This window comes from Cydia fagiglandana, chromosome 21, assembly GCF_963556715.1.
Source record: "Cydia fagiglandana chromosome 21, ilCydFagi1.1, whole genome shotgun sequence".
Classification (NCBI taxonomy): domain Eukaryota; kingdom Metazoa; phylum Arthropoda; class Insecta; order Lepidoptera; family Tortricidae; genus Cydia; species Cydia fagiglandana.
This window is the reverse complement of record NC_085952.1, coordinates 3,057,310-3,077,453: the sequence shown is the minus strand read 5'-3', so window position 1 is coordinate 3,077,453 and position 20,144 is coordinate 3,057,310. Positions and strand designations below refer to the sequence as shown.

Genomic DNA, 20,144 nt, shown 5'->3' with positions numbered 1-20,144 from the left:
TAAGGAAATTGACAGATAGGTAGGTAGATAAATCATTATTCATTATGAATAGGTACCTAAAGTTCGTTCGTTTTAAGAATGCAGTGTACTTACGATACAAGTGCGAAAAATAGGAAATTCATAACGAGTGACGATAGGTAATTTGAAACACAACCGAAGGGAGTGTTTTAAATCGACACGAGTTGCGAATTATCTAAGTGGATAGATGGGCCACCACCAAATAATATTTACTCGTAAATGGAATATTGGGCGCTTTAGGATAAAGTAACCGGCAAGCGTCCGTAAGCTGGTTGGGTTAAGTAGTTAGTTTTGCTAGGCATTTTTCGCAAATAGACATCCATTGTGTCTGTTTTGCGTAAAACGAGGTAGCCCTACTCTAACCACCCAGCAGCTCCCCCACGAAACCTAGCAAGGTCTTCAGCTTGCTAACTCCTTCAGTGTGCACGGAACCCTCATGTATACTTCTACCTGTTTACAATCTAGAATATATTTGTTTCCTCTTCTTAAATGCCATGCACGCTCTGCACATGCAACCTGGTTGGGTGACGACATTCTACCTCGACTTAGAAAATAGAAAGACCACATACTAGCGTCTATTTAGCGCTATGGAAAATGGTGTCGATGTGCAGTTACGTCGAGCATCCATAGAGTTCGTCGACGCTCGGGCACAGAATAAATAATAGTACTCGGTACAGAAGACTCACTCTCTAACAAAACGCGTCTGTTACGATCAGCACAGATATGGCCGCTAGGTGGCGACAGCGCCACGCGCGGCTTATGGGGTCGAACGGATGTACTTTTAGCTACCTGTAGCAAAGCGACGAAATCGCGGAGTGAGCCACGCCTGGCTCGGATGACGCTGGTGTGGCTTTTCGGAGGCCGTGGTGGAACGTCATCGATCCTACGAACGGCAAAGATGGTGAAACGCCGGAGTGGGTTTAGTGGGTAGGGCCAAATTCTCCCCCTCTTGCCAGGAGAGGGGAGCGGCGAGTCCCACACACCGTGCGTAAACGCATTCCCACTCCGTCAGAAAAAATAGTGTCTCTTTTCCAATAGTGAAAGAACAGTGGTGGAATGGAGTATGGCTTGTGAAAAAAAATGATGATGATATCTTTATTATAATATCACATTACAAATCAATTTTAACTGGAAAATGTGTAACCACTCAAACGTTTCCACTCACCTAAGTTAACAAGAAACTTCAACTATCTGTACAAGTACATCCCTACTTTTTGACCGTCAATGGACTTTAATACCATAGATATAAGGCCTATGATTAGTCGGTGAACAACGGTACACCACTCAAGGGTGCACAGGGTAGATAAGGAGCTAGTTGAAATAATGTTAATTCTATGTTGAACGGTAGTCGAGCTATCGAGCTGTGAGCAGGTACATGGCTGACTAAGGTAGGACACTTTAGTTTCTTAATACCTGCGCTTAAAAATAATTGAAGGGATGTTTACAAAAACAACATAACTGACTACACTGGTTGACACCTGAAACGATTAACAATGTTCTTAAAAATGTGTCAACCGCTCTAAGCAGTTATGTTGTTTTTGTAAACATCCCTTCAATTGTGTAAGACTGAAGAGAAGGATTTTTGCCCTTTAATTTAAGACCAGTGTTGTTCTTGTCTACATGACAGCGTGATAAAACGGCGTCCGTCACTTTTTATCCCGCGGTGTTAAAAAGTAACAGTTTTTATCACGTAGATAAAACCATTCATAATACGCCTGAAAAAGTTGCTTAAGTGTTTGAAAATTAGTTTTGTGTGTGAAAATTAAGTAAAAAGTATTATTTAAACCCTAAACACAACATCTATCAAAACAGCGCCAGAAAATCTGCTTTTGAAAAAACCGCAACCAAATCAGTTTACCCCGTTTAAGAGCTATGTATTAGTTTTTCAGAGACTTTTTTCATTGTTATCCTGTTTTTAGTATTTGTTGTTATAGTGGCAACAGAAATACATCATCTGCGAAAACTATCACGGTTCATGAGATACAGCCTGGTGACAAACAGACGGACAGTGGAGTCAGAGAGTAATAGTTTTTTTTAACCTTTGGGTCGGAACCCTAAAAAATGCACTGACAACCCTAGAATCATTACAAAATCTATTACCGTAATAAAAATCACAACCTAAAAGACATGTATTATATTAATAACTAATTAATCTATAGCTAACTGCCGATTAGATTCTGTATTATATCTATAATACAGTGGAACCCCGCTAACTCGAACCTCGATGAGACGAAATCTCACGAAACACGAAATAAAATGCTATTCCTTTCCCTTCTACGCTCAAAACCTCCATGGCTCGAAATATTTAATCTCATTAAGACAAAATAAAGAAACGCTACCTATCCAGTATAAATTTAACCTCCATAACTCGAAAACTGAAATTTACCATATAAAATAGACGTATTATTATTATCACCTCTATATCTAGAAATTATTTATCAACAAACCTTTATAACTCAAAGAAAATAGTAAGACCATACTTTACGCGTATATGCCTTAATATGAATTTTTCATTAATTTATCTCTGTAACTCGAAACCTCTAAGACGAATAAAACCTATAGTCCACACCCTCTGTAAGACAAAAACTCGTTAACACGAACTTTTTGGCGTTTCCCTTCAGATTCGTGCTATCGAGGTTCCACTGTAATGCTACATATATACACATATATGTATAGATATAAACGTAGTGTGAGTTTATCGCTTATCCGCTATTCTGACTATATATCAGACCCACCGCCCACGCGTTTCTGTTTCTCTGTGAGTATTTTATGTTTATTTTATAAAATTAGGTATGTGTTTTAGGTTTAGATATATTAATTTCATAATTTTTTTTATTGTAATGTTAAATTGCAATACAAATAATTTTAAGCTTATATGAACTTTTATCATGATCGTCACCTATTTATATATACAAATTAAACTACTGTATTAAACAAAGAAAAATTATCATCGAAAATCAATAAGTAAATACATCCAATATTTTTTTACAATGTCAAATAATAGCACAATTATGTACATTAATTATGGAAAAACCGGTCAAGTGCGAGGCTGACTCGCGTTCCAAGGGTTCCGTACATTACCCAATTTTTAACAATGTATTTTTTGTGTGGAACCTGCATGAAATGTCTTAAAAAAACCGTAGGAGTCGGATCGAAAACTAAGTAAATAGGTAATGAAATATTTTATGTATATATTTCAAAATTGTAGACCCAGTAATTTCAGAGATAAAGGGGGGGGGGGGGGGCTATAAGGGTTCTGTGTATTCGTTTTGAGGTACGGAACCCTAGACATGTAAAATTGGATATTTATTTTTACCTAGTTATCTCGTATTAGCTGATTTATTAGATATTAGTTTGACACTTCAACTATCTTTTCATGTAACATATGTATTTTTTTATTGAATTACACATTTAAAATTATATATGTATATATATATATATATATATATATATATATATATAAATACCTACACATTAGTTAATCATGTTTTTTTCGTGACAGACTTACTTTTTCTTTAAACTTCAAGAAACTTTTACACTACACACTAACACAAACTACTAACTACAGTTGTTATAAATATATATAAATGTACGAAACTTTAAGATACTTACATAAACTTTAAATTAATAACATTGTCTTCTCGATTGACTCGATTCTACGTACGAGTATTAGTATTATTTGAACAGTAGGTACCTATATATTATTTTCCTGTTGTTCGTCGATTTAAATTGTGGAAAAAAATCACAAAAATAAAAATTAAGGAAAACATAAGCGTAAGCGGTGATGGCCGAGTGAATATGACGTCCGACTTTCAATCCGGAGGTCGCGGGTTCATATCTTGGCTCGTACCAATGAGTTTTTCGGAACTTATGTACGAAATATCATTTGATATTTACCACTAGCTTTTCGGACATAGTGAGGAAACCTGCATACATCTGCGAAGAAATTCAAAGGTGTATGCGAAGTCTCCAATCCGCATTGGGCTAGCGTAGGGACTATAGCCCAAGCCTTCCCGCACATGAAAAAGGCCTGTGCCCAGCAGTGGGACGTATATAGGCTGGAATTATAATATAAGGAACAAATAGAATATTATTATACAATTTACATAAAAATAAAATCAAAATACTACAAGTAAAATCAAATGAAATAATCTAAGATTCGCTGTAAACTATCTGTGTGCCCATTTTAAAGTTAAACCAGGAATTTCACCTAGGTACAGTTAGTCAAACTATTAGCTTAGCACCCTTGTATACTATATAAATGTCTAAAGAGGTATACAAAGCTAACAGTTTTGCGGATTGTACCTAATATTTGATACGACACTGAGTTGTTAAAAAGTTTAATAATGAGCGCCTTTAGCTCACTAAACTGTATTAATTTATTGATATTACTGTCTAGGATGAAAATGTACACTAGATTAAGTAATTACCTTATGTTAACAAAAATGTATGAACCCGATATACCGATTTTCAATGTCAATCAAACATAAAAATCTGTTATTAATACTGATTTTATTGATAATCAGATTGAATTTAACGCACCACCTAATGATAACATAGTGATAATTACAATCACTGCGTTTTTTTTGCCTAATCATAGCAAATTTTTGACACTTATTAATCACTGTGTTTTTTACGCGAAGTTATAGTCCGACATGATATTGTAGAATATTATTGAGGGCGCCACTTTCGACGCAACAGTCACATTTTTGACGTGAATTGCTTAAAAAAACATGGCAACAATTTAGTATGGAAATATTTTAGTTCTATTTTATTTTATTTCTACTATTTCATGTCGCACTATATACTCTCATTTTATAACGACATTGTGAAATAACATGAATTTTGACATGAATATTTAAGTAACATTATAATCTATATCCGGTTCTAGTTTTCATTATTTTATTTTATTTTCGGATAACACAGAAACATTCACACAAGAAAGAGTCATTGAACAAAACTTGTATAAATACAGGGGGCCGATTTTTGAATTTCGATCGCTCGATTTCGTCACTCGAAAATCGGTGGAAAACGGCGAAATGCCAATTTTTGAAATACGAGCGATCGAAATTTGGAATCTATTGGTATGGACCACTCGATTTCAATTCTATTATTAGAATTTAAATGTCTATTAGTGGAGATATTATTTAACGAAATACACAAAATCGAGTGGTCGAAATTCAAAAATCGACCCCCAGATGTGTCCTTGTATATATCTCACTAAGAACACATATTTAGTATATTCAGGTGTGCAATGCGATTTCTTTGCTAAATTTGTAAACAAAGCAAAAACCGTGCATTAAAAATACATCTTTAGTAGCTGAACTGTTGTATGATTAGGGAATTAAAATAAATAGAAAGATATTAGAACGGGTAGAAGTTTTAAATACAAAACTTCTAGAGTTATACCAAGAAAAGATTCCCTAATACTGACTAATAGCCCCCGTTTAGCCTATTCTGACATAATGGTAACTACGGAACCTTACGCTGAGCATGCCCCGACATGCTCTTGGTCAAGTATAAGCATTAACTACCTAATTCTATTTTATAATGACAAAATTATATCAACCTTTTAATTTAAGTATATGGGTAACTCTCGTCACACAACTGATTGAATGAAATAGTATATGAAATAAAATCCTCGACTAAAAAGATTGAATATTTTTACGGTTTACACTCACTTGTTACTACTTGTTGTTGTTGTTGTTGTTGTGTTGTTACTTGTTGTTGTTGTTGTTGTGGTGTGTTGTTGTTGTTGTGTGTTGTTGTTATGTGTTGTTTTTGTGTGTTGTTGTTGTTGTTGTTGTATGTCTCACAACAGTTTAAATTCAACTAAAAATATGTTTTTATGTACACCCTACATACATAGTTGTAAAAAAATTGATGAACTAGGCACGTGTAATGCAGAGACTATTCTTATGTTAATTATTTCGCAATTATTATTAACTGCTTTTGTATAAAATAAGATAAGGGGTTATCCATTAATTACGTCACACGAATTTCTAGGTTTTTTGACCCCTCCCCCCCTCCTTGTCACACTTGGTCACATTTGGCAAACCCCTCCCCCCTAGTGTGACGTCACATTTTTTCTACGAAATCGCCAAATCGAATTAAGTAAGTACCTAAGTTTTATTAATATTTTAAAATTACTAATATTTATATCGTTATTTTTGACGATATAAATATTAGTAATTTTATAACCCAAAACTGCTTAGGAAAGAAAATTAAACGAATAAAAACGATTATCGTTTTAAAATCTTGTTATTTAAATGTACAGCGAATAAAATAATTTAAATAAATTTTCGGTTACTGATGAAGTTAAAGTGACGTCACAAAGTTTGTGTCTCCCCCTACCCCATGTCACAATATGTCACATTTTCTTGACCCCCTCCCTCCCACTAAACGTGTGTTGTAATTAATGGATGACCCCTACTGAAAAACAACAAAAGACCATAAGTTATTATAGGAATTTTCTACAACTAATAGGTAAAGAAATGCGTAATTACACGTTTTGAATAGATAATATAATTAAATATGGACGGTTACTTACTATTTCAATGGCATATTCTTTGTTTCAGTATTTTTATTTATTGCCTAATTATGTAGGCAATGAGAAGTATTAATAAAAATGTCATCAACTCATATCTTTTGTTAAAAAAGGAGACCGATTCAGCTGTTAGTATTTGTTATGGTTTTGGTACGACTTTGACCATCGTCTTGATGATTGGCGCGCATCTCACCCACCTTTTTTTGTCACAAAGTGATTAGCAAAGTAAATTTTGGTTTTAATTAGTGAGTGGTGTTATAGTTTTGTATTGTACTTACTAATTCTTCAATTATGTATTGACTTAGATGGTTAATTTTAGTATCAATATTGAATCAATTAACTTATGACTAATCACTGCTTCTTATATAACTACGCTTAGGTCCACTTGCACCATCCCACTAACCGGGGTTAACCGGTTAAACCGTTAACACAGTGTCAAATTGTACTGGTAATCGTGGTAACTCAAGGTTTAACCGGTTAACCCGGGGTTAGTGGAATGGTGCAAGAGGCGCTTAGTTACGTAAATCTTTTTGCAATTCACTCATAATAAAGCTGATATTGTTACCCAGATGACTCATGAGTAACTATTAGTTTTCCATATCGACGTCCATGTCGCAATATCCATTATATATCGCAAACAAACATACAACAAGTATCGCATTCCTATTTGTTAGCAAATGTGTTTTTAATCTGTAATGAGTGTACGTATGTACATGTTATTATGTAAACAGTCAACGCTGCGTTATGCAAAAAGTTACATTATTTTCTTGAAGTACTTAATGGTGTTTATGTACTTAATGGTAAAGCCGTACAGTATATACATATATAGTACCTGCAATAATATGAATATGTGACACGCTCTTATGGCTCCACGAATAAGATCGTGTCAGATATTATTGCAGCCTTCGTTGTGTAACATATTATTGCAGGTGACTGTACCTACATATACCTAAATTAATACGTGGCAGTGTGTCCGGCCAAGTTCAAAGAGAAAGGAACTGGCAACGCAGCAAACGCGTGTAATATTACACAGGATTTGTCTTGGCTTATAGTTTTTACGTTTTTTACTAATACTAGCTGTATGTCACGTTATTTACTTTATATTTATTGTTTTTATTCATAAATATCTACGCGACTGACATATCTAATGACAGCTCTATCTAGATGTGGATTTTATTTAGACTAAGACCTGCTAGAACGTATTACGGTTGGGACTAAAACGTTCAAAATCCAAATTGTAACAAAATAATTAATAATTTTGAAAACGAGAGCTATTAAATTAATCAAATTAAATATTTATCAACATAAACTAAAATATTAAATTATAAACGTAAGTATTTTAAAAGTAAAACTCATTTATGCTACTTGGTCAGTCATCATCATAGGCCTTTCAGTCTATTGCAGACTATACAAACAGTGTCAGGCAGGGCGACAACGTTTTTCATGGCTGTATAAGCCAATACGGGAGCGGCAACCACGACCGCAAAACTGGCAGGTGTAGTGTGCCCGTAGCGAACACATGTCGGGCTGATGACTTGGTCAGTATAAATTAGTGAAATCCTTCAGTACCTACACTTGCACAATATATTTTTCGAGCAAGTGTGATGAAATAATGTATGCTAAATTGAAACCTGAAAACCGATTAAGTCCCGATTTTGTAAATAATAATGTGATATAATATAATACAACCAAACAAATACAAGTAACATAATAAACAAATAGTTTGTAATATGTAGGTAAACTGCATGAAAACATCTCCAATTATCACATTCATTTTATTTCATAGCTCTATTGATTACACATACAAATTCCATCATAACTTTAAAGCTTGATATGCCAATAATACTTACAACTAGAGATGCACCGGATATCCGGTTACTATCCGGTATTCGGCCTATTCGACCATTATCTTACTATCCGGCCGGATACCGGATAGTGACTTTCTGCGGCCGTGTACCGGATAGTGACCTATTATCCGGGCGGATACCGGATAGTAACATTGCTTGATTTCGGAGTAAACAAATTGGATTTAAGAAACAGACACGGTCAAAATCGTACTCGTTTATCATTTACAATTAAAACAATTTAATAAATCCACTGACATGCACGCGGACTTTCGAAACTAGAAATGAGTCCGCGCGAACGTTCACTTAGGAAACAGTACAAACCTGCAGAATGCGCACCTGAAAAACCGAAATGTAGGTATAGTTCCGCTGGCCGAATATTCGGCGGTCGGATACCGGATATCCGGGCGATGATCAGGCCGAATATCCGGTATGCGGTATCCGGCCAAACAACTATCCGTTGCATCTCTACTTACAACTTGGCTTCCTAACAATGTATAATGCAATAACATAAGAATTACTAATTATCTATTAATCATGCAACATCCAGCTCTTAATGTAAACACCATCATATCTATTTAACATAGGAAGAATCATATTAACCATAAAAAATTTACTTATAATAGTTATAACCTCCTTAGACTAAATGTACATTATAATGTACCTTCGAGCAACACCGGCTTCCGACACGTTGGAAGGGAGGGGCCCAAGCGATATCTCACCGTACAAATCTTTCTGCCATTTTTCGCGGGGGGAAGGTGCACACAGTCGCACTTCTCACACACTTACATACAAAATCCAATCAGAGGCCCTACCGCGAACCACGTTCGACGTGTTGCCTCTCTATGGCACTTGTAAATTCATACGTAAGTGTGACAGGGAGGCAACACGTCAAACGTGGTTCGCGGTAGGCCCTCTGTAATGACGACACAAATACATAGAAAATGACACACGTCAAAGACAAATCTTGCAAACCTCGTTCTCTTTTTGTGTACGGACGAGTGACTAGTGTCACAACACGCACACTAACACATTTTCGTTGAAGTATGTCATTGTATTCTGAGAGATGAGAAGTCGGATTTGTCGCTCGACCTATCCGCAATTTGTACTGAGCGAGCAAAATCGATAAATCCAACAAATACTTGAGACTAAAATATAATAATTGTATTTAAATGTAATTAAACGTATGATATGTAAAAAAAAAAATACATGTGGAATGTAACACTTTCTTTTTGTAAATTTGATGTCCCCGACCTCTTTTTATAGCAAAAAACCGAGCAAACAGGCATTTTTGTGCAGCAGTGTTCACGCGCGCGTCTGGACTCGGTCTAGTGAAAAATCCAAGTGCAACTAGTTTTATTACCCGCGGTAGATTAGATTGACGCGCTAATCTTGTACCTCGGCAGAGGGGAAATAGTGCGAATGCCGCCTCCCTTCCGTGTTGCTCGAAGTAATGTACATATTCGTGCAATCTAAATTGAACTTTTCATGAACCGAATAAAGTAGCATTTCTTTTGTTTCAATGCTTTTTAAAACAAACGAAATTCATCCAAAGTTTACGTAGGTATAGAATAGTGTTCAAAATAAAAATATGAAAACTTTATATGCTGGCTCTTACGAGGATAATACTGCGTAAGATAAGTAGGTACATTCTACATCGCTTTTGTGGTCCTAACGGTTATCATTTCAATTACTAATAATTATCATCAAAACTAAATATGTAATCATGGATTTGTGCTTGAGTAAAACTACTTAACTACTTACTTAAGAGCCAACAGGAGTGGTCATTTCTCCATACAAACGTATTCGACCGTTTCCTCCGTGGGTTTTGAAGCTAGATTAATATTGTCAATATCTGTGTGGGACCGTTTAGCTTTTTTTTGATATTTTTGTTTTTTAAGGCGATAAGGCCCATCAAAAATGGCCAAAATGGCCTAATTGACTATGCTGCAATGAGAGGCGTGGTATTCAAAACTGATATCAATGCCAAAAAGCAAAACGATCTGACACAGATAATTTCATAATCATTTAAATTTCCGAATTTGGTTACGATTGGTTAAATTTTGGAGGAGGGAACAGTCGAGTACGAAACCTCGATTTTTGAGATTTTTACGCAGGGTTTTTCGCCTTGTCCTTATCGCACTAGTTTTAGGAGCCGAGAGCGTATATTTACCTTAGCGAGACGGGTATATTTACCTAAAATATTTAAACCTCAGCTCCTGTTTCGTCTTAAATAATGAATAGAATCAGGCGTTACTTTGCGGATTTGGTATTAATTAATACCAAAATATTACTGTGCTAATCCGCGAAAAGATAACGATTAGCACTGATTGACTCGCACGTTATCTATTCGCGGATTAGTAAAGTAATATTTTGGTATTAATTAAACTAGTCAAGGCCAAAATAGCATAAAATGGAAACAACACACTCTTGTACAGTAGATATGTCATACCATCGATACTCTAAACAAGTGCCTATTCAGATATTCGAGTGAAATTCAGATAGTGCCACTCTCTACCAGAATGATAAATTGATTATGATATGTAAGTAATATTTTAACATATCTAATAATAATAAATAATAATAATAAATATTATAGGACATTTTTACACAGATTGACTAAGTCCCACAGTAAGCTCAAGAAGGCTTGTGTTGTGGGTACTCAGACAACGATATATATAATATACAAATACTTAAATACATAGAAAACACCCATGACTCAGGAACAAATATCTGTATCATCATACAAATAAATGCCCTTACTGGGATTCGAACCCAGGACCATCGGCTTCGCAGGCAGGGTCACTACCCACTAGGCCAGACCGGTCGTCAAAATAATATAATACTTACCTTTAAACAAGCAATTCTTGTTTATTCATATATATATTTCGGGGATCTTGGAAACGGCTCTAACGATTTCGATGAAATTTGCTATATGGGGGTTTTCGGGGGCTCTGGGAAAACGCGCATTTTTGATGTTTTCCGAGCAAAGCTTGGTCTCCCAAATATTTATATGTAGATATATTATTCTGGTTCTTGTAAGAATATTATTTACGTTAACAATACACATGTCTGTCTGTGACATCGTAGCTTTCAAACGGATGGACCGATTTCGATGAGGTTTTTTTACGTGAAAGCGAGTTTCTGAGGCGTTTCATCGCTATGTTCAATCAGCTCTTTTCCAAAATGATGTAACTTGTGGGGTATTTTTGGTTTTAAATGGTTTTTTCGGCATAATGCGTAGGAGGTTTTAAATTTTGTTAATTAGTAATAGTTATCGACGTTATAGTTTAGGTAACACGCTATATTGTTAATATTTTACATAGAAAGTAATTTTTTTACAACTAAAAAAACGATTATTTTCAAAGAATTAAATTATCATAGTGTTTATAAAACGTTGTTAATAATAACTAAACTATGATCGCTACCGATACTCCTGATGAAATTAAATAGCAAAAGTTTTTCACTCCATCATCTCACGCCATTGCCAACAGGAAAAGCGAAGGCGCTGCCATTATCTAAGTATACAATCGCGGAAGACTATTTCCAGCTTATGTTTTACTAAATTATCAATCATAAAATTACAAAAATGTTTTTCATTACTGTCCTTTTATGAGAATCAAAATTGATAATCATTCTTGTAACCTTGACACATTAAATAGTAAGCTGGTGATAGGTCTATTGATTGGTTTGTCCACTCGTGTTATCAGACATATCTGTATGTCAAATGAAGGTTGTTAATAAGGGACCCTACAGAGTATGTTGTTATTGTAAGTATGTAAATCATACACTACAAAGATAATGGCTCTCGACCACCATACTGAGTAGGTAATGTTGTTAGGTACGATATACATAAAATACATATGTAAACACAATCAAGTTCCCTGTGTACCTAGGAACCAGAAATTGAGTCCTCACGTGCAACGTGTTTTTTGTCAAAAGGTTCATAGCCCTAGCTCACACGTGTACGTTTTGGCAATACTTTAAGTTTATAATTATGGGGTCGTGCATCATTAGTGGTGCATGCACGTATCATATGTACCCTAAAATGCTACACATATGATGCATGCACAGGGAACGTGTTAACAACACATTTTAACACACTAAAAATTATACTTTTTTTTAGTTAATGCTCATTAATACTCCAAATAGCCTAAGGATTAATTACCGTGTGCGAATGCCAATTGCCAAGTTATTCTAGTTATTTAATAAATCCTTATTTTAATTGCGGTCACTGTAAATCAGGATATTAATAAATTAACTTAAGTAGTTATAATTATTAAATGGAACCTTGGTTTTACATTACATTTCAAAACTTTTTTGCAGTAAAATTGTGCGATGCGATATTAATTTATATATAAGTGCAGTAAGCTGCATAGAAGTTTTTTTTGGGGAGGGGGGGTTAGTTATCTCTGAAGCTTACTGTACATGACATATAATAAAAAATAATTATTACCTTCACTTGTTTCTAATCCAAAATTTGCGTTACCTGGTTCTACTTTCCTGTCATTAAGCTATCATTACTATATCACAATGAAATATTAATGCACCAACTATCTTGTCTATTGACTTCTGAGTGTTAAACAGTTCTATCGTTTTCCTTCCTCATGCAGGAAGAATATGATTAAGTACCTGTTTATTTTAAGGAAAACTGCCACAGGTTAACGTCCGTATAACATTTGCATGCCATGGTTGTGAATTGACAATCTTATCCCTACTAATATTGTGGCTAGACATTAATAAATTTGTTGCTATACAATTTTAAATTACAATCTCCTAACCATTGTTAAAATAAATAAATAAATAAATATTATAGGACATTCTTACACAGATTGACTAAGTCCCACAGTAAGCTCAAGAAGGCTTGTGTTGTGGGTACTCAGACAACGATATATATAATATACAAATACATAAATACATAGAAAACACCCATGACTCAGGAACAAATATCTGTATCATCATACAAATAAATGCCCTTACTGGGATTCGAACCCAGGACCATCGGCTTCGCAGGCAGGGTCACTACCCACTAGGCCAGACCGGTCGTCAAAAAACCTAATTTTATAATTATTATATAAATAAATACTTTCTAATACCTAGCATAATTTAGATTTAAGACTATTGCTGTATCTTACCAGGTTCCATGTAAAACTTACTATTACTATAGTTCGTTTTTTTTAGCATTAGAAAGAACTTCGCAGAAGTAAGCTTGTGGTTCCAAATCCGGCGCTTTTAGCGGTAATAAATTGAAGTAAATTATATGTATTGACCGTGCTACATTAGATAATTCAATAATTATTAAGAATTAAAGAGGCTGATAGAAACTGTACGCTTACTTCTGTGGAGTTCTTTCTAATGCTAAAAAAAACGAACCATATGTAACACCAATGTAACAACTGTGGTTGCAATAAATAAATAAATTATAAATTAAATTATAGACTGAACAATTTAAACAGGGGCCCATTTCTCGAACGGTATTAGACTAATAATATTAGTCAACGTACTGTCAAACTGTATCTATGGGTTACCATGGCAACACACTAATAAAATTTAGACTAATACCGTTCCAGAAATGGCGCAGCACGGTTCCGTTTTTATCGCCTGTCCTTGTTACATATACATATTCGTTAGAACGTGACAGACATGGGGACAAGCGATAAAAATGCGACCGACAGCCGTATTCGAACAATGAGATGCGTCAAATACTAGATATTGAAACGATATGGATTAGATATGTCAGTGTCAAACAAGTGTCAAAATTGACATTTCTTCAAACAAAAACGTCACTTTTGACACTTGTTTGACACTGACGTCTGACATATGTAATTATGTATTCCATATCGTTTCAATATCTAGTATTTGACGTACTTATCTCATTGTTCGAATACGGCTGCGAGCTACCGCCGCATAAGTAGGTTTAATTTCAGAGTAAGTGAGATAAATAGTAGATTGTTAAGTTACACCCTACTTTTAATTTCTAATACCAGAAAAGTAAAATGGCCTATTTCTTGGCTTTAAACCTCCTCTCAAGGGGTGAATCGAGGAAAACCGGGTACCTATAGGAAAACATACGCACCAATTTCGCATGTCAAGTCCGTAAATCAACACAATAGTTCTGGCTGAGCGCCATAGCGCCTTCCTTGCCGGAAGTATAGTTATTGAATGCTTAAAGATCTGTTAATCCGGGCAAAAGTGTTAATAAATCATTTTAGTTGTATTATGAGTAACACGAACCCAAAAAGCCGCTCCCGTACTCGAAATTACGCTCACATTTTAAAACGATATGCTTATTAGGTACATGATTTTTTTTTTACTCCCCTCCCTCTGGCTAGCAGAGATTTACGGGAGGAGCGAGTCCCACATACTACCCCCCAATGGGCCTCCCCAGCCCGGGGGTGAGATTCGCAAATGCATTTCCCCTGTGTCAAAAGAAAGTACATGAAACTTGGCCTAAACATTTATATAGCATTGTATCATTGCCACCTTGGTTAGGCCCCCTGGAATTCTTATTCTTCGTTAGTCTGAACGCTCGTTTACCAATAATAGCATGGTTAAAAACGCCTCTTTTCGCCGAAAGCATCACAGAAAATTATGGCATCTGTCTTCCTCCTAAGTCCCTGCGTACAATTTTTTGCACATATTCCAAAATTTATTTTGAACTTTTATCGTGTAACTAAAGGTGACAGTCCATTTCCAACGACAGCTGCATTACTGTTCATTTTACTATGGAAATTGACAATAACAGCGACGCGTTCAGTACTAGTAGTGCAGCTGCAGTCAGTAATGGAATGTTACCATTAGGGTTCCAATTTCAAAAACAAAACAATTGCTTCTGGGTCTCAGGAGGTTAAACTGCCACCAACATTAATATTTTATTTACAGAAACGTAATTCAGAAAAATACCTACACGTGACTAACTCTGTATAGATTTATCCCTGAAATTACTAGGTAATGAGACAGATTGCAATCAGATAATTTTCGTGCGCTAATGGAGGCTTCCGCGAAGGAAAACATTAGAAACGTGACTACAATGCGAAGATGCTTGTTTTTTTAGTTTAGATACATTTATATTCTATAGCATATAAATGTATCTGAACTAAAAACAAGCATTATCCATAATAATAGGTCGTAGTATCTTAGCTTTAGGTTGTAAATGACTTTTCCTGTTTCCTATCGTTAGGATTAAGCATTCAAATAGGTAACCAAAATGTTGAGGTATATATATACCGATTTGGTAAATCATTTTTTTTTCAGTAATTATATGTACGTATTTTTCAGATATATCATTTCACTAATAATATTAGACTAATACCGTTCGAGAAATAGGCCCCAGAGTTTAATTTCTGGGGGCCTCCGGCCTCCGTGAACGCCGAAGTTAGTAATTTGCGGGTCTTTCTCTGTCACTCTGAACAGATGAGATGGGCATTTGCAAATTTCGGTGTTCGCGGTAGGCCCTCTGCAACGCTTTATTAAGACGTCCGCGTCTTGTTTCGCATGACTGATGTTGAACTAATTTATCATTTAAATAGCAAAACAATAGGCCTGAACGCAGACAAAACATCCTCCAGACTTAGCATAGTCGCGCTACCCCCTCTGCCACGCATACGGTAATTTTACTCCATGTTCGAGTCGAAAGTGACTTTGTGTGACTTCCGTGTCTTTGAACGGACCAATCACGGCACGGGACTTCGCTCACCTCGTCCCGCGCACCCCCGCATTTTTGGCATCATCGGTTGCATGAAATAATTGCTCTAAACTCGGTCTAGAGGATTCCTAGTCTTTGGCCTGAATTACAATCATATTAACATAATAATAAAGAATGCCCGTACGTTGTTTTAACGTAAATAGATATTTACTTCAGCTGGTTTTAGCTTCGGTCTCATTTAGTTTAGTTTAGTTAAGAGTGTTAGATCAGGATCTCAATGAACAAGAACTACAAACGTAAAAACTATGTTGTGCTAAGATCCTTAATATTGTAAGGTGAGTACCTAATATTTTTACTTAAATTATTTTTGTATATTACTTATAAGTGGGTAATTAATATTGATATCCGATTCAAGCAAATAAAAAAAAATCTTAATCAAAATTGCGCATAGTGAATAGGGTCGATAGGAACCTGGGTAAATGTGCCTAGCACGCTGCTGGCGTTGCCTCTTTGAACAGCCAGCGAAGTATATTAGGGTTCCGTACCCAAAGGGTAAAACGGGACCCTATTACTAAGACTTCGCTGTCCGTCCGTCCGTCCGTCCGTCCGTCCGTCCGTCCGTCCGTCTGTCACCAGGCTGTATCTCACGAACCGTGATAGCTAGACAGTTGAAATTTTCACAGATTATGTATTTCTGTTGCCGCTATAACAACAAATACTAAAAACAGAATAAAATAAAGATTTAAATGGGGCTCCCATACAACAAACGTGATTTTTGACCAAAGTTATTTTTTTTTAATAAAAGTTACAAGACTATATGGTTGGATTTGGGGTTGAACAAAAGATATTAAAATTTTACATAAACGGTTTTTTTTCATCTCTCTAGCTCTAAAAATAAAGATTTTAGACCCGGGTCAAATTTTTATTTTTCATTTATTGATTTTTTTTTTGTCCAAATCGGTCCCAAAAAAGGTCTATGTATACGGAAATGCATTAATCGTTTAGTACTTTGTACTAACGGCAGCTCAAAACTGAAGTCCATTTTGCTTTATCTCTTACCGTTTTCGAGATATATCGTTCTGAAGGTACGAATTTACGAAAAAACTTTGCTATTAACTCCATCAGGCGCTGATGACTTTTTTGTATGGATATATTGAAATCCGACTCGCACTTGACCGTTTTACATAGATTAATTTTTTTTTTTGTAATTTCGGGTTAGTAAGTTCGGGTCATGATTTATATGGTAATCATCATCATCATCATCATCATCATCATCATCATCATTTTCGCTTTCAGTCGCCCACTGCTGAGTATAGGCCTCTCTTCGTGTACGCCACTTATATACATGCATTTATGTGTATGGTAATATTTAGTAAGTGACATGGCATAATGTATATTGACATAATCTGTCAAACTGTCAAATTTGTTTTTTTTTTGTCAAATTTAGTGTAAAGTATTATATTTTGTCATAGTTTAGTACTAAATGTCAATGTTGGGTAATTTTTTGTAGACTGCATTTCTCATCTTAAGGGCCGGCAACGCACTTGCAGCCCCAGTGATCGCTGTGCTTATGTATTTTTGGGCGAGTTTTTGGGTTTCGTATGGGAATATTTGGTACAAAGGGACATGTTACAGTGTCCCAGTGTATATTGACATGATCTGTCAAACTGTCAAATTTGACAGTTTTTATCAAATTTAGTGTAAGATCATATTTTGTCATGGTTAAGTACAAAATAAAATTACTTAAATATTATTATTGAATAGAATAGAATAGAATAGAATAGAATAGAATAGGTAATTATATGGTAATCATCATCATCATCATTTTCGCTTTCAGTCGCCCACTGCTGACCTATAGGCCTCTCTTCGTGTACGCCACTTATATACATGCATTTATGTGTATGGTAATATTTAGTACAAAGTGACATGGCATAATGTATATTGACATAATCTGTCAAACTGTCAAATTTGTTTTTTTTTGTCAAATTTAGTGTAGAGTATTATAATTTGTCATAGTTTAGTACTAAATGTCAATGTTGGGTAATTTTTTGTAGACTGCATTTCTCATCTTAAGGGCCGGCAACGCACTTGCAGCCCCAGTGATCGCTGTGCGTATGTATTTTAGGGCGAGTTTTTGGGTTTCGTATGGGAATATTTGGTACAAAGGGACATGTTACAGTGTCCCAGTGTATATTGACATGATCTGTCAAACTGTCAAATTTGACAGTTTTTGTCAAATTTAGTGTAAAATCATATTTTGTCATGGTTAAGTACAAAATAAAATTAATTAAATATTATTATTGAATAGAATAGAATAGGTAATTATATGGTAATCATCATCATCATCATTTTCGCTTTCAGTCGCCCACTGCTGACCTATAGGCCTCTCTTCGTGTACGCTACTTATATACATGCATTTATGTGTATGGTAATATTTAGTACAAAGTGACATGGCATAATGTATATTGACATAATCTGTCAAACTGTCAAATTTGTTCGTTTTTGTCAAATTTAGTGTAAAGTATTATATTTTGTCATAGTTTAGTACTAAATGTCAATGTTGGGTAATTTTTTGTAGACTGCATTTCTCATCTTAAGGGCCGGCAACGCACTTGCAGCCCCAGTGATCGCTGTGCTTATATATTTTTGGGCGACTTTTTGGGTTTCGTATGGGAATATTTGGTACAAAGTGACATGTTATAGTGTCCCAGTGTATATTGACATGATCTGTCAAACTGTCAAATTTGACAGTTTTTTTGTCAAATTTAGTGTAAGATCATATTTTGTCATGGTTAAGTACAAAATAAAATTACTTAAGTATTATTGTTGACAGATACTGTCAAATGGGATGTTGTTTGACAGAATCTGTAAGAATCTTGAAAGTTGAAAGTTTTTTAATAAATATGGATCTTGCTTACGCAGCGTCTTATGTAGGCGAACATCGCGCGATCCCGAAGCGAAACGGCGGGACGCGGCGCGAGGCGGCTCAATCAATCCTTTGATGCCCATAGAAGTGTCCTATGTAAGCGATCTCGTTGTGACCGCGGTGCGGCGCGATTTGATGAATGCTGATGGTCCTCGTTATTATGCTCAAGGCATTAGTCTTAAATAGTAGGTACTTAAGATAAGGTGTTGTATTAGGTCAGGAAATGAATGCTCAAAAAACGTTGTAGAGGGAAATGCTAGGAACACATTTTTTGACTCCGTAACTTTGTTTGGACTAGTTAGGAGGTGAACATATCAAAAGTCCCCGGCTGTAGCCCCGCTGCTGGGGGGTAGAGGGGGGTAAGAAGGTCGAATTTTTCGGTTTTTCATTGATATCTTGGAAACTTTGCGTCTTAGCGACATGACTACTAAGACAAACCGAAAGCTGATAAAATTAGTTACAAGTTTTATCCAGTCAAGTTTTTCGATATCATGAATAGTTTTTGAGATACCCGCTCTTGAAAGTTTATTTAGAGATTTTAATTTTATCTTGATATCTACGTCAGTGAAGCTGTTAGGCCACGTTTAGTATCATTTTCGTATAAATCGGGGGTGCTGAATTAATTTATGGTATCACATTGACACTATTCCGAAGTAAAACCAAAATTTAAAAAAAAAATATTTTTTTAAATCCCTCTTCACGCTTAAACTGCTGAACCAATTTAGTTGAAATTTGGTATAGAAATAGTTTCAGTCTCGACACAGAACATAGGATAGTTTTAATAACCAAAAGCATCTTCTGAGGGTGTGAAAAGTGGGGTGGAAGTTTGTATGGGGAGTCAATAACCGCTGAACCGGTTTAGATGAAATTTAGGACGGAATACATCTGTGATTTAGATGAAAATAATACCAAACATCACTTCAAACCTTACCTTGAGCAGTATTAACCTCAGGAATTCAGTTTCGTCGACGAAGTTGAATTCCCCCCATACTCCATTTCACAACTTTAAAGGATGATTATAGAGATAAAAATTATCTTATGTCCTGTCTTGGGACTCGAAATATCTGTATACCAAATTTCAATTAAATCGGTTGAGCGATTTAAGCGTGAAGAGGAATTAAAAACAAAAGGTATTTGTTTACAGTTTATATGTTTTTTCTTAGG

At 35.4% G+C, this 20,144-nt stretch overlaps 1 protein-coding gene across 1 annotated transcript in view; it reads left to right on the top strand.

Annotated features, from left to right (window-relative positions):
- The first annotated feature begins 1,341 nt into the window (after positions 1 to 1,341).
- The window catches only part of LOC134675011 (facilitated trehalose transporter Tret1), a 62,048-nt gene continuing 43,245 nt past the window's right edge, over positions 1,342 to 20,144 (top strand). The window contains exon 1 of the mRNA XM_063533160.1: positions 1,342 to 1,406. The gene's annotated coding sequence lies outside the window, so the exon portion shown is untranslated. The remainder of the gene's footprint in view (positions 1,407 to 20,144) is intronic.